We start from the raw sequence: 24,563 nt of genomic DNA, 5'->3' as shown, positions 1-24,563 counted from the left end.
CTGAGGTATTTTTGGTTTGCTGCAATTTGTATGTTGTTAGTTGATACATTTGTTGTTTTGAAAGCACTGTGACTTTAGAGCATTGTTTAAAATCTGCCTAAAACCACTGCACAGTACTTTACAGAACCACAATAGACACAAACACAGACAAATCAGCAGTGGTTCTCTCTATGCAGATAAAGACCTAGATATAAACTCATAGACACACATAGACATGCACATAGATATGCTTAGAAGTATTCTGAAACAGATTAATGCATCCACACCTGCACACATAATCTCAAAGACACATGTTCATACTCTCATATGCAAACACGCACACACACACACACACACACACACACACACACACACACACACACACACACACACAAACACACACACACAGACACACACTCACACCTGCACACACACACACACACACAGACAGAGGGCAGGCGTAGCGTCCTCCAGATGGTGACTGTGACAGGGAGGAAAGGTTTGTCTCAGCGTGCTGCAGTGCACAACACGCATCATTAATGAACTCACACACCCCCTCCCTGCCTCTCTCCCTCTGTGACCTGCTTCACACTCACACACACACACACACACACACACACACACACCCTCCCCAAACACCTGTATATTCTCTCTCTGGTGACCCGTGTCACGGGGCAGCTGAGTCCCTCTCCACCCATCTCTTAAAGGCACCCAGGGCGATGACTTGGGACCCTACATTCCGTCACTCTCCACCGCAGCTGCTGGCCTCTCCCTCCCTTCATCCTTGCCTCCCTCTCTCCTGTCCCGCCATTCCCAGGAAACAATGCACCTTAGGGGCAGGGTGGGTTGGGTTGGGGGTTTTGGCTTTAGGTTCAAACAACAGGCCCCCTTATGGTATCACCCCTACCTCCCCCCCCCCGCCCCCCCCCCCCATTCCCCAATCCGCCTGTGTCCGCAGCCGACCTATCACCCCATCTGCATGGATACAATCCATACGCTCGTCCTGGATTCCCTGCGCCTTACAGCATAATCATACACCTGCCAAATTGCTCCTTGATACCGCTATTTTGAGAATAAAAATGTGACGGGCCCGGAGACGTGTTTTCCCCCGTCGCCGTGGTAACTGGTGTCAGGGACCATGCTTAATTGGGTCTGGTTGTCCATTCTTTCACGACTGAAAAAAAAGACTGAACGTCGCCCCTTTCTCAGAGGAGGAGAAGAAGAAAAAGAAAAAAAAAAGAAACGAGAGAAAGCGTTTTCTTTCCCTCACGCCGTCTGTGTCTCGGCGGGAGAGTGACACACGTGCTGGGTAGAGCCTCAGACTGACCCTTTCACAGGCAAAGCAGGTGTTGAAATAATTGTCTTTAGATCAAATGACAACTGTTGCCTTCAAAGGCATGTGGGCTGACTGATAATGCCCCATATTCTTCTGTTGTTTTCCATCGCTTCGTTTCACACCTCGTCATATTTAACAGCCAAGAAGCATTAAATATGTTCTCATAACCATCGCAGACATTCATGGACAAACGGCAGGCATCATCTTTTACAGGTAGCAGTTAGCCGTTTCAAGATTTTATCTTTGAGTCATAAGATATTATTTCTCCACATCATTAGTTAAAAGGTGATTTAAGGTAATAGGTCCTTGGTGCTTGTAATGGTTGTCAAAAACACTTCTTTATGGAATAGGTCAAATCTGCTTTTTATTTGCAACTAAACTGGAATAAGCTCCAGTTGTAAAGCACTAGTTTCGTCTCACCATTGCAGTCATCACAATGACAGAGAGCACAGCCTTGACCCACATAGAGGGTCAACATGCCTCTCTCATTCGTGTGGCATGAAGTTGGCACCAACCTAAACATTTGTTCAAAGCAGTATGGTTGGCATTACACAGCGCACTCTATAAAGTTACAAGGTTGGCACTGGAGAAGGCGGCGAGTGTATAAAGGCAGGTCTCCTGTGAAAACCAACTCCTTCATTGTTCCTCTCTTTTCTCTTCTTTCTTTCTCTCTCTCTCTCTATCTTCTCCCCCTGCGCCTCGGCCCCAGATGACAGTGGTGTGATGCGGCTGCGGTAATTACTCCTGATTGAGCCGCGACAACTGCTCCGTTTGATATCGGCCCAGACGGCGACCTCTCACTCAGTCACGTGGGTCAAAGGTCATCCAGCGCTGATTTCACAGGCATGAGGCCGTTCCCATGGGCTCCGGGGTGACGGTGAGAGTGTGATACGTGAGACAGCGGGGAGATTGGGAGATTGAGTGAGTGAGTGGGAAGATGGTGGAGAGGGGCAGTGGTGGTTGATGATCATGAGCGAGGGCACTGATTGATTGGCTGGATCACCAGGCAGGTTATTTTCATTTTAATCCCTCGGCCCGTGTCCCATTGAGAAGCAGGGGATTTTTCGCGAAGAGAAGAGATCGTGCAGAGTCGAGCCATGGAGGCGAGCGAAGCGCGGTGACAGTCGGCTAACATTAGCTTGCGGTTTCAAAGGGAGGGTCTGAACAAGGCCAGAACGTGAGGGCTCATTGTTTCATCTCCTGAAGGTCTTTTCCTGAAGGTTTTTAAAGTGTTCACTTAAGGCGAAACGAGACGCTAAAATTTGCCACAATTAAGAGCTTGATTGTATTTTTAACTCCTCGGTCTTGATGCGTGTCTTCTTAATGGCGGTGGCAGCATTGTATTTATTGTTGTTGTACTTTGTTTGTTTGTCTCATTTTTACAAATGCTTTTCAAAGCCTTTCACCATACACCCACGCTCATGTCAAAGATTTGCCTTGCCTCGATTTGCGTCGTACATCTGGATGTATTTATTAAAATTGGAGAGTATTAACATAATTGTCATCTCTTTTTTGCACTGTATGTCATCTCTTTAACATCCATTTAGTTGTATTTTTAGATCGGCTGGCTGCTTGAAATTCAAGTCTCTAATTACCCAGACAAGACTACTCAAAAATGCCACATAAACTGGTTGGGCATATGTCCCAACTTACACACGCACACACTCACACACACACACACACACACACCGTATGTTAACTGTCGAGTTAATGTCAACATGCCTCCCTTATCCACGTGATCGCTCTACCTGACAATGAACATGGCCGACAACACATTCTACAGTGTCTGAAGTGCCTGGGAGAGAAACTACAGGCCATGCAGTAGGTATAGTCCATTACCAAAGTCCCCTGTTCCTCTTTACACTGTGACATGCCTGTGTGCGGGTGCAGTGTGTAGCCCCTGTGCGTTCAGCGGTGACTTCCTGCAGAGAGAGCAGGATGTCGGGGGTTGTTTTATTGATGAGGTATCATGCTCCGTGACAGGGGAATCATACGGTGGGGTCTTCTCTTATGCTCTTTGAAACGAGGGAGGGAGAGTGTGTGTGCGGGAGAGCGTGTGTGTGTGTGTGTGTGTGTGTGTGTGTGTGTGTGTGTGTGTGTGTGTGTGTCAGGGTACTTCCAGATGTCACCCCCACAGTCCCCTGCTTGGACACCTCTGCTGTGTGGGGTGGGGAGGGGAGGTGGCGCTGGGTGACGAGCTGTGTGACAGTAGAGCCATAGGGCATGGTGTGTGTGTGTGCGTGTGTGTGTGTGCTTGAGTGTGCATAGGTGTGTGTGTGTGTGTGTGTGTGTGTGTGTTAGTGCTTGAGTGTGTGAGTGTGTGTGTGTGTATGTGAGAGAGAGAAAGAGAGAAAGAGAGAGAGAGAGAGAGACAGAGAGAGAGAGAGAAAGAGAGATTGAGTATGGGTTATGATGTATTAGGATGGCTGTGTCATTTGAACCCAAAGGTGGACCTTGTGAGTTCAGTAGAAATCCTTCCTAGTATTTTGCATTAGACAAATTCTGAATTATGTAATAAACAAAAACCCTTGAAGAGTGGTCAGACTTATATCCCCAAATCATCCTGCTCAATCCATGGTCAGCCATAAATATTTTTTTTCGAATTCAAAATATCCCCCAGTCTCTCTCATCATTGTCCTGATCAGTCTCACATCACTCAGGGAAACCCACTTTACTCTGGCATGTAGTTGTCATCCAAAGCCACTTACCAAAACATACACTACAGATACACATGTTTGTGACAATGTGTGCTCCTTGGGTATTGAACCCACGACATTGGTGTTGTTAGCATCGTGTTCCACCAGATAAGCTACAGCAACTCCTCCCTCATGGTTTCTGCCTTCAGGGTCTCTTCTCCTGCAGAATACCTCAGTAAAGCACCACAGTGTTCGTGTGGGTTCATGCGCCACTGAATCCGGAAGATTCTAGTGCTGAGTTTATCAGCTGGTGGTTCTGAATGGCTTATTGGCTTTTGGAGAAAATATATGACTCAATAGCTTTTGTTTTAATTGGGTAAAGCTGAGTCTTTGCAGGTCTCATGCCTCAGTGACAAAGGGAAAGAGAGATAGAGAGAGAGAAAGAAAGTTCTGCGTGAGCGAGCAAATGCCAAAATGTCGGTGAGAGTAGTGGTGAAACGTGAGCGGGGAGACCACCAACTTACTGGAGCTTTGCGGGGATGCCACTGGTAGGCCAGTTGGTGTCCGAATTCATAATTCCAATGTGAAATGTTACTGTAGTTATGTTGCTGGGGAACGTATTTTCTTGAAATTTGCAGTGTGACTGAATTCAGCTACAGTATGTTGTATGCAGTTTTGTAAGTGGGTAAGAAATCAAAATGTATGCTTGTGTAAGTAATTTGAAGAATATAACAGGAAGTTTGAATTGTTAAGTTGGGCAAAGGGTAAAGCAAATAGTTCCCAGATAACAAAAAAAAATATATATATACATTATATCTATTTAAAATCTATCTAATGTATTATGTAGGGATAAAAGCAACATTAGGCTATGGCGTTATGTTTTCTATTTATATTTGTATGTTTATTTTATGGTTTGAATTCTATCAAATGTGGGTCGCAACTTCATGACCATGGGAAATTGTGGGTCCCAAGGTCATCCCGGTTGAGAACCACTACTACAGTGGACATTGGAAGGGGGGTTGTGATCTAGTGCCCTTCTTGGCCTGAACATGCTCCCACACATCTAGAAATAATCAATAATTTCCTACAAATCTGTCTACTGTATTTATATATTCATACAGTATATTGATTCTATTCTTATTCGCAGCAACAGCCCCCTCCTATCCCCCAAATCTACACTTTTATCTGTACCTTAGTGCTTTTCTCACCCCTGCCCCTGGAAGGCTGCCTGAGCACCTCTGGCGTTAGAGCTGGAGCTGACCTCTGGTCTGACCCCAGCAGAGGCCCAGACGGCTGTGCTCACTCTGATCCAGGCCCGCAGACCCCCAGCGTCTGAAACCCCACTGGGAGGGAACCCCTCACCTCTCACCCCACTCTGACTGCCAGTCCCTCCAACACCAGTACTGACATTAAGGTGTCGTCTCTCTCTCTCTCTCTCTCTCTCTCTCTCTCTCTCTCTCTCTCTCTCTCTCTCTCTCTCTATGTCTCTCTCCCCCCCCCCTCTCTCTCTCTATCTCTCTCTCTGTCTCTCTCTTTCTCTCTCTCTCGCTTTCTCTATCTCTAGGTCTCTCTCTCTCTTTGTCTTTCTGTCGTTCGGTCTTCCCATTACCCCCCCCCCCCCACCCCATCTCTCTCGCTGTATGTATGTCTTTACCTGCCTCTCTGTCACTCTCTTGTTACACTGTCAGACAGTGACAGAGGGTTGCATGAAGAAACGGTTGCTGCTGTCTCAGACATTATGGATGGGCTTCAGGAGACTGCTGTAAAGAGAGAGGAAGAACATGTGTGAGACAGACATCACTAACCACGATAGCGATGAGCTCACACTCACACACACACACACACACACACACACACACACACACACACACACACACACACACACACACGAGAATATATATCCTGTTACTAAGTAACACGTTATTTATATATAACACTTGCCATAGAAAGTATACAGCTCAGTGTTTTACATCACAACATAAAATGAAAATAGTAATAAGTAGAGCACACAAAGATAAACAAAGATAAATCACACAATCCAAGGAGCAGATAACATCATATCATTTAAAGAAGAAAACTATTTAAAGAAGAGTTTTAAACTGTCCACTGAGCTCACCTCTCCAATAGCCTCCTTGATGCTAGCGTGTTCCACAGTTTAGGTGCTTACAGTTTTGAGTTAAGGGATAATCTTTTAAAAAAAACGCGGTCCCCACGGATGAGACCAGCCAGCTGGATATCTTTGGGCAGGATGGGGACTCTCTAGGCAAGAATGGCACACAGATTGGCCAACTTAGTAAGCCTCACTGGCCTGAAGAGCCATGTTAGCAGAGCCATGGAAGTACAGGTCAGGCTTGAAGTCCTGGGTGATCTCTCTGGCAAGACGCCGAAAAGGCAGCTTGTGGATAAGCAGCTCGGTGAACTTCTGGTAGCGGCGGATCTCTCTCAGAGCTTCAGGACTAGGCCTGTAACAGTAAGGCTTTTTCACGCCACCAGTAGCTGGAACACCTTTGCAGGCAGCCGTAGCAGCGAGCTGCTTCCTCCTGCTGTATACCTACACACACACTGCTACTGTGTGCATACACACACAGACACATGCATACATTTATACTTTTATATGGATATACATATTTATATTCCATAATGTGTGTGTACATTTACAATGGTTTGCTTCCTTCTGCATGATCCAAACAACAAAATAACCGATTTGATACAGAGGCACGTGATTACAGGCTGTAAGTATAATTGTTTTGATCTACAGTAGACACCTTATATGTTTTCCACAATCCCACGGAATAACAAAGATCACAGTAGATCAGGTCATGGGTAATACATGGAAACCAGATCCCTTGTTAGGGGGCAAGCTCAGTTTGTGTGTGTCTCTCTCTGACCTTGGCATTCAAATGATGGAAGGAATCTCTTTTCCTGTTTGTTCTGGCTTTATTCGGGTATTTAACCTCAACCTAAGCTGTCTTCACGTCTTCACATTTCAAACAGGGTCATCAGTATGGGCCAGATAAAGACAGAGAGAGGAAGGGAATGAGGGAGAAAGAGAGGGGGGAGAGAGGGAGAGAAAGAGAGGGAGAGAGAGGGGGAGGCAGAGAGAGAGAAAGAGAAGGAGAGAGGGGGAGGCATAGAGAGAGAGATAGAGGGAGGGGGCAGAGAAAGCGAGGGGGCGAGAGAGAGAAAGATAATGACCTATCTGATTGATAATCGATGGCTGCTGGCTCTGCCCTGTATTGTGTTCCTGTTCTAAGGTTCTGTTTTAATGTCTTCTTCTTTCCCTCCTTGGCCTCATTAAAGGATCTGGTTACTCTCAAACAGCTTTTTAATTTAGCTTAATGATTTTTTGCATAAGATATCAGATACGTGGAATGCCCGGGGGAGTCGTCCCTTTCTTCAAGGTGCCTTTAATGTGAATGAGGTCTGTGCAAGTGTGCGGTTTGTTTTTGTTCATTTTTAAATAAAAATTCAGATTTTTTTTTTTTTGTCTGCTGATCTAGTCTTTATTGTTCTTGCTGAATACAAATGCCGAACAGTCAAGGAGACTGAATCTAGTAGTGTTAACATGTCTACATACTAGAGTTGTCATTAATTTCTAACGAGCTGTTGTGAGCTCAATATATTTCAACACATAGGGATATTTGTACAGTATTGGTGTATATTACATTAAGCTAGTCTGCTGGTTAACAGCAGGACATGAAATTTCACCCTTTTCCTGTGTGTGTGTGTGTGTGTGTGTGTGTGTGTGTGTGTGTGTGTGTGTGTGTGTGTTGAGTGCATGGGTCAAGCATAGCAATGAGCATAAGTCAGCCAGACAGCCCCTGGTCCCTGATCATCATTCACCTGAGCTTCCTCCTGCCCTACACGCACGCTCCCTGTCATTAGCGTGTTCGCCGTAAATTATTTAACCTCAGCACATGTTTGGAGACATCCAAACACCGCAGAACGAACCCAAGTGTTTTAAAGACGTCAGCCACAAAACCCCACTTCCACTGACAGACGCAAGAGTGAAGGGGGGGGGGGGGGGGGGGGGGGGGGGGGGGGGCGAAATGAGAGAAATGCTATAAACACTCGGGCCATTTGTGGTCAAATTAAAATTGAATTTTAATACGCTGGTTTTGTATCGCGCTGTATGTTTTATAGATACTTCTACACATGCTTATTGATGTGTTTGTCCCTTATTCCATTATGGCACTGATAGGGGCGGTTATAACAAGCTTGACAAATTCCACACTCCCAGGCTCACTCCTGCCTGCCAGTCAATTTGAGGCCCATTTTTCCGTATCCATTATGGACCGTCACTCCGAGAGGAAACTGATGGATATCAGGGGGAAGGATAGATGGATGGATTTTTTTTTCTCCCTCTCTCTACTCTCTCTCTTTTTTTTTTTTTTTATTCGTGAAGGCAGTGCTCGAGTGCCATGTAATCACCCAAGCCATGCATGCTCAACAAGGCTATTCCCCGGGTGAAGTGCATTGTGGGAGTGTCAGTGGCGCTGCTTAAGACAACATCAGACGCAAAGTGGGTAAACACTTCCTGACATGTTTTCAATACGATTACATTAGAACAAGCAGCGTTTGATTGAAAAGCTAATATTCAAGCCATGCAAATCATCAATCACAAGGAGAGAGGCGTATTAATTATTCAATAAAACAGTCTAATTCAAGAATCAATGTTGGGACTGGGGAGAAAGAGAGAGAGGGAAAGAGAGAAGGAGAGAGAGAGAAGAAGAGGGGGGCTCCCAACAGAGAAAGGGAGCGGGTAATAAAAAAGGAATAGGGAATTACCCATCTCTCCGTGCTGTGGCCCTGATCGTCCCGAGCTGTCAAAAACAACTGCTGCGCCTTCGTTTCATCTCCTCAAGTTTAAAGATGACTTTGGAAACACTTGATTTCCGCTCGAAAAACTCGTTAGGTCTCTGTTCCTCATTAGTATTTTTTTCCTCTTCCCTCGTTCTTTTTCTTCCCTCAACACATTCTCTTTTTCTTTTCTCTTTCCCTCTGTCATCCTCTCTCCCTCCCTCCCTCTATCCCTTCCCCCCTTTCTCACTCCCCTTTCCATACTTTTCTTTTTCTTCGACGTTGTCGTCGCTCCGTTTTGCGCCGGTGGGGTTTGAAGTCTGGAATTGGGGGCTATGATCTCTGGCAATTACCAACTGGGCCAAATTTTATCCCTGGGAATTCATTATTTACATTCAATTAAACAAATTGATCAGCCTTGCCCTTACTGTACACGCTGTCCGCCATAACGAAGACCGGATGGAACCCGGCAGGCCTAATCTGATATAATACAAAGCCCCTCAAAAAGCGGCCGGGACCTCAAAGGTGTTTTTCACAGAATTCATGAGAGCCAATTTTTTTTTTCTCTCAAGCTCTCTCCCCTTATCTTTTAGATTTTGACGTACTTGTGTGAGTCTTTAATATGCATTATTAATGTCTTAATTGGGCCCAGAAGTCCATTTAAAGTTTGGAGTCTCTTCAGAAACTTCAATTGGCAAAGCTGCTCAAACCAATCTGTTTTTTTTTTTTTTTTTACATATATATATTTTTTTTTTTGTGGAGCTCCCGCTCTTTGTCTCAGTCTTCACGTATCCCCGTCTGTGTCAAAGGCTGTCGCGACCTGTGTGCAAAGGCTTGCTAACGTGCTCTAAAGGGCCCTTCTGGAGCATTACCACAAAATCTCACGTCGTTGGGTGGGTTATTATTGTTTCTGAGGTTGTGGTATTTGAATGACCGCATTCAGAGAGTCGGAGTGTCTGATAACAGGATTGTGGTTAATTACCCGAAAAACGTAGTCGATACGTGCACAGTAGGCCAGGGTATGACAGAGTAGACAAAGCATGTGCCATGCTGAGGGAGCATTAACATTCTCAGAAGCAATATGGCTAACGAAAAGAATCGGAAAAAACTGTTGAGTAATAAACCAAAACAGTGTCCCTTTTTTCACCTTGGCTTGGTTGGCTTCGGTGAGCGCTTTGAATGCAATTCTGACAGACGTGCTTTTTCCCTCCCACGTAATCCTAAAACACAGCTTACGCTGAGTCTCACCGAGTGATGCTTTTCAACAGCATCCCTCAAGAAGGGGAAGCAGAGCAACCCCCCGTCACCCCCCCACCCCTGTACACACACACACACACACACACACTCACACACACAAACACTCATACCACACACACTGGATGACCACAGTCCATATAAACACCTTGGATCAGACTCTGACACGTCGGCTCTGCTGGGTCATTCGAGGGCCGCGAAAGCAGAGGAGCCGGGTTACAGCAGGGCCATGAGTGCAGGAGAGGAGAGGAGGAGAGGAGAGGGGAGGAGAGGAAGGGAGAGGAGCCGGAAGTCTTGCATGCAAATCACACGCCTGAGGCTTAAGCAGAGAGAGAGAGAGAGAGAGAGAGAGATAGAAAGAAAGAATTAAAAAAAAAGAATAAAAAAAAGAGGTTAGTACGTGACCCACGCCTCCTCTCATCTCCTCCTCTCTGCCACTCCACTCCAACATCCACACTGGCTCGTCCAGCAGACTGTTGCTCTAGACAAGAGGGGCGGGGGTGGCGGGGGGTTGGGGGTTGGATGGACAGTGTGAAGGGGGTATTGAGGTCCGACGGCCCGGCTCAAAGCTCCGCAACCCTGGCCGACCTGCGAGGACGGCAGGCCTTGAGAGAAGCATCAGCAGGGTAATGAAGGAGACGGGAAAGCCTCGTTACTTAACCTCCAAGGTCGGAGCTGCTCCGACGCGGCTGTCACTGGGCCGTCGGGGGTCGGAGTAGGTGGAACTGTCAGGGTCCACTCAGGCTAATCACGGCACATCTCAAGAGGAAGTCAGCATCAGTGGAGAGAACGAGAACGCAGACAGAACACAGGGAACGCTGATGCCATTCTGTAAGAAGCTAGGAACCAACCCCTTCCCCCCTTTCCCTACAGGACCACACAAACACACACTTACACACACAAACACACACACTTGCACACAGAGCAACAAACCCATCCATTCCTGTGAAACCCAATTCCACAGGCCTGCGCTGTGCATGTTAAACAATACTCTGACTGTCAACAATCACGCATAAATTAACAGCCCCTGCCTCCACTGTATTTATCTTCATAATTACCCCCCATGAGACCGCAGAGAGAGTCCTGTGCTGTGTGTGCCAAACACAGTGTGCAGGCCCCGTCGCCTCTGGTGTGTGTGTGTGTGTGTGTGTGTGTGTGTGTACATGGGGGTGGTGTTTTGATATGTGAGTGAGAGTGTGTGTGTGTGGGTGCATTTGTGTGTGTGTGTGTGTCTATGCGGGGGGGCTGTTTGATATGTGTGTGGGTGCATTTGTGAATGTGTGTGTGTGGCAGCATGTCTTTTCATGTATGTGTATGTGTATGTGTGTGTGAGAGAGAGAGAGAGAGAGAGAGAGAGAGAGCGAGAGAGAGAGAGAGAGAGAGAGTGCAGCTCAATCCGACACAGTCAACAAATAAGCCCTTTATTAAATTAAAGGGGCGCTTTATGACTGCTGTATTTTATTGTCATCCTGTGACAGGGCGGCTTTCTCTGAGGGCACGGGTGATTATGTGGCCCAGCCGATGCCTCATTTCACATCAGCACTGGCAGATTGATGGGCCCGCAGAACGTTCCGGTCTTTCTCAAAGGGAATTATTGATTGGTGCTGGCTTTGTTTTCGGCCTCCATTTGTTGATCAGCGGCGGTTGGATGCTGCTGTGTGACTCGTAATCGTCCCCCCTGCTCTGGCTTGATGGAGTGACCAGCAAACGACTGCCCCGATGCTGACTGCCCCGATTTTTTTTTTACAGACACAATAAGGTCTTTCCCTTTGATTAGGCATGTTCGGAGATAATGAACAAAAGGTAATTATTCTCAGATACTCTTAATTGTAACTTCATGTATTATTAATTAGGACTCCCGAAAAATGACATCTCTTGGTCTTGTAATTGTGAGCGCAGCCAAGTTGTGTCGGCTCTTGTCTTAAGTGTAATATCATCAATCCTCTTAAAAAACATTCTTAAGGAAAAATACCACATCATTAGCCTGACAGTCAAGAAGGGGGAGAAAAAAGCCATCAAAGTTGTCAAGGAAAATGTCCTTGTTCTCTAATTTACAAACAGAAAAAAATCAGGGATTTTCTCTTTCATGTCTGTGCTTGGAAATAATTATGACGAGATGAAAGTGCTTAAATTCCCCCCTCTCTCTGTTCTCTCTCCTCTCCTCAGATATTTTCCCCATTGTCAAGAATGGAGATTAAGTTTCATGTGGCTGTCATCTTGTGCCTCTTCTCCCTGTCTCCCTGTCTTTCTCCTGTCTCTCTCGCGCCTGCAGAGACGCACCAATGCGAGAACAGGTAGCGGGAGACGCAACGGATTCCCTGTCAGCCGCGCTGCGACACCGCAACGTGACGTGACGTGAAGGGGAGGCGCACAGACCTATTGATATAATGCTGGGTTCAATCTCAGTTCCAGCTGCTCTCTCACACACACACACACATACACATGTGCGCTTATGCTTTATGTTTCATTACATTGACGAGGGACTGAGGACGGGATTGGTGAACGACGCCGGATCTGTGTTCAGATGCTGTGTTTGAAACCGCTTAGCGTCACGGCTAATGCAATGAGAGGCTAATGCAATATTGAAAACACAGGAAGCAATAACATCAGCAATATGCTGATGCTGCTAGTGCTCGTAAGCTTTCATAAGTTGTTAATTGGGACATAAAACTATCTCAGCATGAGTATGCACACGGCTTACAGTATGAGTATGCTTACAGTTTGCAAAACACACAGCAAATACAGACATGCGTAAAGAGCCTTCCAGGCTAACGATGACGTTGTCTTGGATCGCTCTGACGGCGTTGACTTCCTTTTGGCAGGGCTCTGTCCTGGGAGTATTGCTGCCCAGCGTGGGCCTTCACTAGGCCTGCCCCCACTTAGGACTCTAAGTGAATTCCCTGTCGCTCCAGATGAAGTGAAAAACGTACTGAGGCCTGTTTTAATGGCGGTATCAAGCAGCACGCTTATAAAAATGCCCATTTATCATTTTCAGCCGGGCTTAATTGGTTTCCGGTTCCTGCGTTCCGCGCGCCCCTTGCTTCCCAAATTGAATGTGTCCTTTCTTCTGCCGGAGCCGAAGCATTGCGAGCCGCCGCGTTTGCCGCGGTAATCAGCCGAGTCCGGGGCTTCGGCGCACTGCAGGGCCGAGGAAGAGGATGTGAGCGCGGCCAAAACATGCACGGCACATTCCACACGCAATTAATGCTCATTAAAACGCCATGCAGGAAAAATAGTGCGCTTGGCTTTGTGCGGCAGCCCTGAGGCCTGATTACGGAAACTGTGCCAGGCCTTCGTCACGCCACGGCCTTTTTTCTTCAGCAGCAGAAGTAACAGAAGCCAACCCTGCCCACCCTGTTAACCCACTCACAAGGGCTGAGGGTATACTGTTTATAGGGCTGCATTAATAGTGTAATAATTGCGCTCGACTGTAAGTCGCTTTTAATCGGGCATGCTGTTCAATTAAAAACACTCGTAGAAGCACAACTTTGTTTACCATCCACCAATTACATCACATGCATATGATTACAAAGTGTACATAAATAGCACATAGCCTACACGTGTTTTATGACGCATTATGTAAGTAATATGAATGTGAGATACAGTCACACAGAGCATGCTTGCAGTTTAGCTAACGTAAGTGTTAACAATGAATCATAAAGTCAGTTCTTAAGGAGGCCATTAGCGAAGCCTCTTTTGGGCCTCCTCTCTCACACATACACTCCATTAAACCACAGGTGCTGGAGGGGGACGAGAGTGTTGGGCATGTGAGTGTTGGCATATGGGTGCTACAGTACGCGTCCACATGACGTGGCAGGGTCAAAGTTGACGTTTAAGGGGAAATAAATGGCCTTTCGGGGCTCTGGGAGGTTAAATCAGGCTCTGTGTCTCCGGTACCCCCGGAGTGCCCCTGGTCTAAGCCAAGGGCTCTGGTGTTAGCGAAAACCACATGAAAACATAACAAAGCACATGTTCCGCAAACTCATTAAGCCCGGCAAGCCGTGGTCATTTATCAAGCCCTCATTAGAGAAGACTTTGCACCCCAAGTCGGGGGGTGGAGGGGGTCTGTGGGTTGGGGTAGAGTAGCGCATAAGGGCAGAGACGGAGCTCAAGGCTTAATGAAGGGAGAAAAGCAGGGGGCTAAAAGCACATGTGGGCAGGACCACAGACACACGACACTCTGATGCCCAGTCCACGTCCTCACTTGCCTCACAGAGACCAAAAAAAAAAAAAAAACGAAAGGGCTGGATTTTGGACTGAACAAGTGAAAAAATAAAAACCTCTAGTTTAGCTACGTTACATTTCTGGGTGTTTTTCATGTGGCACCACACACGCAAAACAATAAGGGATTTCCATGTACAAATGGAGAATTTTAGAGCTTGCTTCCAAAAGATTATTTTTTTGATTTCTTGAAAGGAGCTAATTAGTAGATGCACATATTTCTATTTCCAAGGAGAGTTCAGGACCGGGTTCACTTTGATAGTGCTACCCACAAAAAAATGTAGTCTGTCGTCAAGGTAGTTTAACTTTGACCCCGACTGGATCAGACTGAGGTCATTCTCTTCTTCTGACCAGACAGAGACATTCGATGAGAGGGACAATTAATCCTTTTCCTCACCCTCCTTTCTCCCACTCGCCCTATACAAATCCATCTTGAATCTGGCAGTTGAAGTGAAAAAAAAATAAGGACAAAAAAAGCTCTTTCCTCACACCTACTCCCCAGTGCAACCTCCTCTGCTCTCTCTCGCTCTCTCTCTCTCTCTCTCTCTCTCTCTCTCTCTCTCTCTCTCTCTCTCTCTCTCTCTCTCTATCCCTCTCTCTCTCTCTTTGCTCTCTCTCTCTCTCTCTCTCTCTCTCTCTCTCATCTGACTATGAAAAATACCGTACAAGGGTGGAGAGAGAATATCATGACATCATGCCACGCGAAAATTACTGAGACAGGGAGATCAGACAGGTCGGTCCGTTGTTGTTAGACAACAGAGCGGAAACATTACACAGCACACATGTATTGATATACATGGGGAGGGAGGGGAAGGAGAGAGAAGACAAACAAGCGATAATGAACAGCTAAAGGTATGCTCACAACTCCATAAGGGCACATCCATTTCGTTTCTCCAACTCTCTTCCTTTTTGCATATTTTTAAGAGTATTTAATTCTAGTTCACAGCTAAAGGGTAATCACTTGGGCGGATAGGGCCCGTTTTTTTTTTTTTTTTTTTCACCTTATTTGTCGCTCCCGAGTATGAATCTAAACCAGCCCGGGCCCGGGTCCATCGCACCGTATACTGAATTCTAATGGTTTGGCTGGGAAAAGGGCCTGACAGCAACACTTGACATGGACATTAAATCATTGCCCCAAGGAATCCTCCCATTCTGCAGCTCCTGACAGGAACACTGTCATCTCAGCCAGGGCATTTCCTATCTTTCCTGACAACGCCAGCTCAGAATTAGTCATTGCATTAGATGTAAATTGGTGCTGTTCAAGGATGATAATGAGCACCTAGATACATGTCGGTGTCGCTGACATGACGCCATTTTGATACTGTCTCCTCCTGGTTTATTATGTCTAATGGTATGCTGCCCTGGACTGGACGGGGTGAGAAAGTTTATTTCCAGTTTATGCACTCTCGTATTTTGTTGTTTGTTTGGACACTTCTTCCCCCTCTTTCTTGCCATTTTCTTTTTTTTTTTGCATTGCTTTCTTTATTTCCCTCTTTTTTTTTTTTTGCTCAAAAGTGTCCAGAGCGGGCGAGCACGGGAGGAGCGAGGAGGAACTTGCTCAGGGTCAGTCCGGCTGTGTTTACCCAGCTGTCTTTGTTTTTGCTCCCTGTCGCTCCGCTGTGGCTCCGACACCCTCTGGCATTAGGGTTCTCGCCAGACAACAAGTTAAACAGGACGGGCGCGACACAGCAGCTCCTCCACCACCAGGCAGGAGCCCGACAACCTCCGATGACCACTGATTAAACTGCCAGGCCCAGAGACCTGTGTTGCAAAGACTCTTCACCATGGGCTATGGTTATGCATAAGGATGCCACTGCAGCCATACAATGCAGGGTGGTCTTAATTGTTTTACTCGCCACAGAGAGCATTCATTAAAAGTACATGGAGAGCGGAGACCTGCAGCATGCATAAACAGTTTAACAGCAATAGCAGCATAACCTTAAAGCACCTTAAATGAAAACTAGCAGCCACATTTGCTTTGCATGTAATGAGCAATGAGCATTTGCAGTCATGTTAAACCTTGCAAACATTAGGTCGCTAATAAAACATGCTTGCATAAAGGGGGTGTTTAGTTTAACAACCACATGATGAAAACATCACACACACAATGCATTAACACTACCTTATGGCCAAGTGTATCTTTTTCAAGTGTGTATGGCCCAAGCACTGTGTATGCCTCTCTCTCCATGTTTGCACTTAACGCTCAGCGTGGCCATCTTAAGTGGCAGCCGGTGCTACTGTCACGGCGCCCTGCATGGCGGTGGATGCACACACACTTACCATAAAGTGACAGCGCTCTTGCACTGCTCGCGCTCGCTGAGTGACATGGTAAAAAATAGGTCCGGGGGTTTCGTCTGAATGACAGCAACTGTCCTGTTGTTGCTGCCCGACGACATCTCCCAGTTGGTTTCAGCAGCGGCAAACTGTTTGACTCCAATGCAATTTTGTATGAAGATAGCTGAAGGGATTGTGGCTTATTATAACTAGGTATAATGCAATTAAAAGCTGATAAATATTTGATGTCCGAATCTCTTTTTTTTACGCATGCGATAATTATGCCCTCCCTCGTTTGTGGGGAATGCTAATTGATGTGCTTTATTAATCACTGAAGCACTGTGTGGTTTACAATGGGATTTTTGATCACTTTACTCCAACACAGACAAGTGTAAATGGCTGACACAAGCTTATCGGAGAGAGAGAGAGAGAGAGAGAGAGAGAGAGAGAGAGAGAGAGAGAGAGAGAGAGAGGGGACAAGAGAGAGGTGGACGTTGCTGTCTCCATAAGACAGGGTCTTCAGCTCCCTGCCAACCTCCTAATTGAGAACATTTAACAAACACACATTCCTGGGTGGGGATGCGGGAGAACAAGCCAGAGGCTCTGCTGGGTCATTTGCATCTATTCCCAGTTGCTCAACTTGGAGAGGAGAAAATGGACGATTATGAGTGAAGAAGTAGAAGAGAAAAAAAATCATCTCTGCAAATTGCCTGGGCGGCCTGCTTCCAAAAGATCTGGGAAAATTACTGTGAAGCCTATAAATGTATTCCACTTACATTGAGATGAGCCTCCTGTTTTTTTTACTATCAGCAAGTAACAATTTCAAGGGTGTTTTTTCTTGCCTATATTAACTATGTATTAACCATAGGTTAAGGTTAAAGTTAAGGTAACATAAGTGCACTTCCATTTTTTAAGGGCATTTAATTCTAGTTTACGGCTAAAGGGTAATCACTTGGGCGGATAGGGAGAGTGTTTTTTTTTTCACCTTATTTGTCACTCCAGAGTCTGAACCTAAATCAGCCTGAGCCTGCAACACACCGCATACTGAACTTTAATGGTTTGGCTGGGATTTAGCAGATGCTTTTATCCACAGACCTAGATATAGTGAGCTGGAGCAATGGGGAATGTCATTGCCTCTCTTATGGTGGACTGAGATCAATCTGAGAACAGTAGTCTGTACTGTAACTAGTGGAGGTGTGAGGGTCTTTCAACTGCACCACTCCACTTCTCCTGGGGTATCAAAGAAGCCCCCAGATAACACACGGGGTGCTGATGTGGCCCTCCCCTCAGTTCAGAGAGCCTCCACTGACCGAGAGGGAGTGTTCTGGTCAGAAGTGAGACGAAAGCCGCTGCTGCGTTGGCCTCGTATGGAGACAGCAGAACCGGGCGGCAGAACAGAAGAGTTCCTCGGAGCAGTTAGAACATAGACCAAGACGACTCATGTCACATTCTCCAAACGGAGAAGAGAGAAAGAGAGAGAGAGGAAAAAAGTGTCCCACTGTGAACAAAGGCAACACCAGCTCTCGGCGGAGTTCACCCTCATGTGGCTTCAGGTCTGACTAAGTCGTCCTCTCACATGCCCGATTTAATTTTCGCGAACAGCGCAGGCATGTGGCAGTTCTGTCAGCGTTTCAGAGGGATCTGTAGATTCTGATTGTGGACCAGCACTCGCCTGTCGTGGCGACAAGAAAGTTGTCAGAAAAGGGATAGTTCGCTTCATCCTTTGTACTTTTTACTCCATCGCACTGCCTTGTATCTGTGATGTAATTTGCTTTACCAATGCCTTTAATTACACCATTAAATGAGCCTCTTTTAATAATTGTTTTAACAGCATACAATTGCTTCAGCCATCCATGGAGTGAAACAGTCATCCTCATGTGTGATGTTCTCATCAATGCTCTCGCTTAACAAGATATACTGTATACGACTCTATAGTTGCTGGGAATGGGATGTTGTTTTGAAGGCAGTCTCCCCTGTGTTTGCCTGCTGTTTGCCAATACGTATGTTTTATGTATCAGTCATACAGGCAGCATAGCATACAGTAATCACTCAGAGGGCAGTATATTACAAACAGTCAAAAAATAGAGCAAAATGAAACTCTGGCTGTAACTGGAATTGACATGTCTGGCCATACATACAGAGGGCATGTTATTAAGAAAGACAGCTTTTATTTCAGTCTTTTCATCACTTCCACTTGCCATGTTCTCTGATCAGAACCTTGAGCCACGAGAAGGGCTTCTCCGGATTTGCGCTGTGGTAAATAATTAAAGGTATAGATAAATCGATTGATAAACTAGGAGCACTGAAGTTTACTTTTCATCTAGAAGTAAACTTCTTTTGTTGAAAGTGGGCTGTGTTGTGATGCAATCTTAAGCCTAAGTCATAAAGCATTTGTTAGATATTTGTTGACTGGCTGTATAGCTAATTATCTTTATTTAATGTGAGGCAGAACTTAAAGCTGTGGAGTGCTTCATAAAGGTAACGAGAATGATTGTTTCCATCGGTCCAACGTGCGTTATACACACCTGTCATAGCATCAGTTCAACGCTGACAGTTCTCAGTGTTTTTACTCAGTGATCTCCAGTACACTAGACCAGAGTACTACAGTGAACTGCACAACCAATCAGAATCTTCCTTTCACTGACCATCACCACATGATGTCACACTGGTGTAGAGTCCTTCTGTTCCCATGACGTTTGTCACATCCACAAACAAAAAGCCGCACAGACTCCTGAAGGCTCCTAGCAACGAGAGACCAAGCATCAGTCATTCCCCTACAAACATCTGGATCAGGAAAGTGGGTAATGGGCAAGTAGTGTCGAGGATGCATGGGCAGGGAGGGGTTGTGTGCAGGTGTATTAGGAACACATGAGAAAGAGCGAGTTTGCGAGGGGTAGAAGAGGAACAAGAGAGGAAGAGGCATTAAAATGCACCATTAGAGCAGCAACTGGCGAAGCTGAGATTCTGTGAACCTAGAGGCCTTAGGCCTCCTTTCTCTCCTTCTTTCTCACTCTCTTGCTCTCTTTCTTTCTCTCTCTCTCTTTCTTGGTCTCTGTCTCTCTCTGGCTGTGTATCAACTAAGCCCAGTGTGCCTGATGAGAGCGTTGCAGGGCGCGGGCCACAGAGACATGCTGATGCAGGGCGTTAAGCTCCGTCGCCGCCACACTTTAATGAGTGGAGAACTTCCACTGTGAAGCTATTAAATGGCCCCAGATGAAAAAAGGGAAGACAGAGGGAGAGAGACAGAAGACGAAAGCAGTGGTGTTGGCAGAGAGGGGTTGAAGAGGAGGGGAAAAAGAAAGGGAAAACTATTTGAAAGGGAATTTTAGATTTACGGTCGAAAGCGCTTTCGCCAGAAAGAGAGAATGGGTGCGAATCGGCAAAGAGGAGAGCGGACGATTGTTGAGTTGAGCTGCCCTCTCTCTCCCCCTCTCACTCTCTCTCTCTCCCCTCACTCTCTCTCTCTCTCCTGTCTTGACACCGGAAGCCCTTTACACACAGCACAGGGATGATTAAAAGAGTGGCACGTCGGTCGACCATTATGCCAATGACACTTTGAGTAAGAGTCCGGAGAGAGAGATGACATGACAGCCATTAGGGGATTGAAAGTAGGACTTTAACACTCTAAGGTCCAAGGCCTTTTAGACTTTTCTAAGTTGTCTGACATGCCTTGATGTTTTTGTACATTTTGCTTAACTAAAAACATTGATGCACAAATGGAATATATGATTCTATTCTAGAAGACCTCAGCAATAATATTAGAAAAGGGTTCAATGTTTCCGTGGTTGTTCTTTTTATGTCTCTAAGACGAAAACTCAAAAATAAAAATATCCCGGACGAGGGATATAGACCTTTTAGTGTTAAAGGGGAGCGCGAGAGCTGAGGGACGAGTGTCAGTAGGGAATCAAAGAGAAAGGGTAAAATCTTCATCACCCTATCACACACACACACACCGAACGCTCCGCAATCTTTTCCGCCCGAGAAAAAGAAAAGCGAGAGAGAGAAAAAAATGCTAAGTTTCTGATTCCGCACGCAAACTAGCTCCGCATCCGAGTCCAAAAATAAATAAAAAAAGGAAGCTGTGAATGGCTTCGAGGAGAACAAAGGAGGCTGTTGAAGTTTGGTTTGGGGATCAGACATGAAAGCTAATGGGAGAGCAGGTCTCAGTGTCGTCGTATCATCGTCAAGAAGGTGCCTGATCATTAGGAGTGGAAGAGGCTCCAGTCCAAAAGTGGTTGAGATGCTACTCCTCTCAGCTCGGCTGCTCCGTCTACCAGGGTCTTCATCTTGAGAAGGAGCTGACAAATAGGATGGAGATAGGAGGAAAAAAGCATCGCTGCTATTGACACGGAAAAAAAGTACTCCACAGGAACACTTGGAACAATTTGTGGAGTAGTTCAGGAAAAAAAGAGCCTTGGAGCTGCAAATGATAGGAAAAGAAAGTTCCACAAAACAACTCCAAAACCAGAACGTGATCTCCATCCATCCACTCAGATTGGCTATGAAAGACAGCAAATGTCCAAATTACTCTGACACCCACATCTTGTGTTCCAAGTGAAGAGGACAGGTCCCAAATCAGAGACAAGAGCACCAAAAATGTCTCCAGGTTTTCAGTGCTTCATCGCCGCAATGATTAACCAAAGCGTGAGTATCCGGCGTAGTGCTGAGGCACACTAATAGACTTGCCTGCTCGAGGACATTGAGTGGACAGACAGATCTAATTTGCCTCTCGCTGTCAAATAATGAAGGATTTTAGACAATTATTGATACGGAAAAGTACTGTCAGGATTTTTGGAGTCGCTCATGAAAAAGGGCTTTTGTGCTCCGGTAATAGGTAAAGTAAGTAACCTTAAAAAAACACTCCAAAGTGTCTCTCCCCTCTTCAGATTGACCTTAAAAGATCACAGATGTCCAAACTAACAACATCCTGTGTTCCAAGTTAACAGGACGTGTCAAGTTTTCAGTGCTTTATCGCTGCAATGGTAAACAAAACGTGTCGGTGTTTATCACCGTACTGTGGTGCACCAGTAACCCTCAATCACCTTCGCACAGCACCTGCTCTCCTGGACATTGAGTGGACAGACAGATCTAATTTGCCTCTCGTTGTCAAATAATACAATATTTTAGAGAATTATTGAAACAGAAAAGTACTCATGAAAGTCATTCAGTGTCGGTCAGTGTTTACAGTGCTGAGGTGCACCAGTAGACCTGTGTGATCGCCAGGCTGAGGCCGAACCACTCATCTCAGCTCAGCCTCATCAGATGGGTCTAATGTGCCTCTCACTGTCGCATAATGAAGGATTTTAGAGGGCCGATCTTTGATCAGGGAGAACGTTTACTGACGGGATAACCCCTCTCTTGGCTGGAGCCTTCAGATCTTCCTCCAATTACTGATGTCAAATGAGTGTGTTTATGGGCTGATTAGAAGACTGCTGCCGCGGTGTAGAACTCCTCCCACCTCCCAGTAAACACACACACACACACACACACACACACACACGCACACACACACACGCACACACACACACACACACACGCACGCACACACACATATACACACACACACACACACACATATACACACACACACACACACGCACGCACACGCACAGGCACACGCACACGCACACACACATACACACACACACAAACAAACACATGCAGATATACATTAACATCATTCGCATATACCACTAGAGACACGTAACTTCAGGCATTATTATAAATGTGATCTATATATCTGTATGTCTATCTCTCTCTGTCTCTCTCTCTCCATATATACAGTATATATATATATATATATATATATTATATATCTGTGCTTTGGAAAAACATAACAATACATAGTTTTGACAACAGCAATTACACACAGGTATACACCTATAAACATAAAGACATCCATAAACTGAAATCCTACACACTCACGTGACCACACTCAGACAAATCCCCTAGGCTTGCTGCATAACACAAAACCACTGGCAATACCACAAGCATGCTCTTTCACACACACACACACACACACACACACACACACACACACACACACACACACACACACACACACACACACACACACACACGCATGCACACACACGCATGCACACCCACACACACACACACACACACTCACACACACACACACACACACACACACACATGCTGACACACTCCCACAAGCACTATCCTACTAACAAGAGGCCTTATGCGTCACCCTCTCCTAGTGCACAGCTGGGGCAGTTTGGGTCTGCTTCAGAGCCCGTTGTACCGCAGCCAAGCCTGGGGTCCCTAGAGCTCCCCATCTGGTGTGGCAAGACAGGCACTGGATCTACATAGAGAGAGCAAGAGAGAGAGAGAGAGAGAGAGAGAGAGAGAGAGAGAGAGAGAGAGCGAGAGGTAACCTGCTCACTTTCCTGAGCCCCTGCAAATCTTTTATTTATCGGCACGCTCTGCTCACATTTGCTGCAGTTAGTTAATATGCACAGTGGGCTCCAGCACTTCAAATGGTCCGTTGGAGCTCTGCTGGCTGGGTCTAGGGTTTGGGGCTGAGGCTGGGGCCAGGGCTAAGGTTTTGGGGGAGGCAGAGGCAAGGCGGCCCTCATGTGAGCAGACCCCCTGCTGGGGTTTGGGAGGGATGTGGAGATGGGGAGAGGTGGGGGTTAATGTCCAGCTGTGGGGGTGCTGGGGGGGCTGGGGCGGGAGGTCCGAGCGTTCATACTCCTTACCCCTACCCACCCCACCCCACCCTACCCTACCCCCACTTCATCATCATATTATCATAGCTAACGAGAATGATAGTTCATATGAACTGTGAGATGGGTCTGAAGCATCTGCTGTGAGAGAAATGGGATGAATGGGGGAGAAATTTAAATCACAAAGTAAATCAAAAAAGAATGAGGAGAAATATACACAGACAAAACCAAACATGCACACATCTTACATAATGATTGATTTTCATTGTGGACTTACTACCATGCCTTTTGCAGAAGATATGTTCTGAAATTGATGAAGGGTTTGAAGGGATTCTGTAGGGAGTCAGAAGGCTTGTGTTCTGGGTTTCTGAATGCACGTGTTAGACAGGTGTTAAGGTTGGGTTAGTGTTTGATCAGTATTACATAGTCCATCCTACCATCAGAGGATACCTCTATGCCATATAGATGATCTGTCATGAATACTTAATGGATCTGTGCATATTTACTCCCCACTGAGAGAGGGCTGTGGGATTTTATACTGCCATCTAAAGAGCTTCTGCATAACTACACATAACGCACTCTGAAAGGTAGACACAGCCAATGTTCACATTTTAAAACAGTGCCTCACAGTCGTCCGGGTTAAGCATTGATTATTTCATTTTTCTGCATTTAGAAATCATTTAAAATACATCAACATCAGATGTAAATTAAATTGATTCCCCTAATACCGCGAACAGCATTTTTCTACCCCCCCCCCCCCTCAAGGGCTGGTATTGACATTTTCATCCACATAAATGTATTTCCCCGACTCACGGCCTTATAAATATGGATCATATTTTGGACAATGAAATGCATCAGTGATTTAATCCTGTTTGAGGCAAAGCTGTTGGAATTTAGTGAGAGTTTATGTGGCAGTGCCTCATGTTTTTCCAGCGGATATTTGCCATGGTGAATGTTGTCACATAATGACCAGGCTAAGTGTGTGTGTGGCAGCACTTCATATTTTCAATGGGTATTTGCCACAGTTAATGTTGTCACATAATGACCAGATTTTATTGAGATGCTGGACACGTCCTACCAGCTCGGCAAGACTAAGCTACAAATAGCCACCCATATATCCATCCTTATCCACATACATACAGTCACATTCACAATTACCTTGTATATCTATGCATTTACATATACGTATATATATATATATATATATAAAACCCAATCACATACATGTACTCAATTCAACATTGCAGCACAGCCCTCAGCACACACGTGCACGTTAACACACATTTTTACACGCTCACACACACAATGGCAGAGACTAAAGAGCGAAGCCCTTCTGTGTTCCCTCAGGAGTCCAGTGAGCAGTGAGATCATGGC

The sequence above is a fragment of the Sprattus sprattus genome, assembly GCF_963457725.1.
Source record: "Sprattus sprattus genome assembly, chromosome: 5".
Lineage (NCBI taxonomy): Eukaryota > Metazoa > Chordata > Actinopteri > Clupeiformes > Clupeidae > Sprattus > Sprattus sprattus.
The sequence above is the reverse complement of the archived record's forward strand: the minus strand, read 5'-3'. Positions refer to the sequence as shown.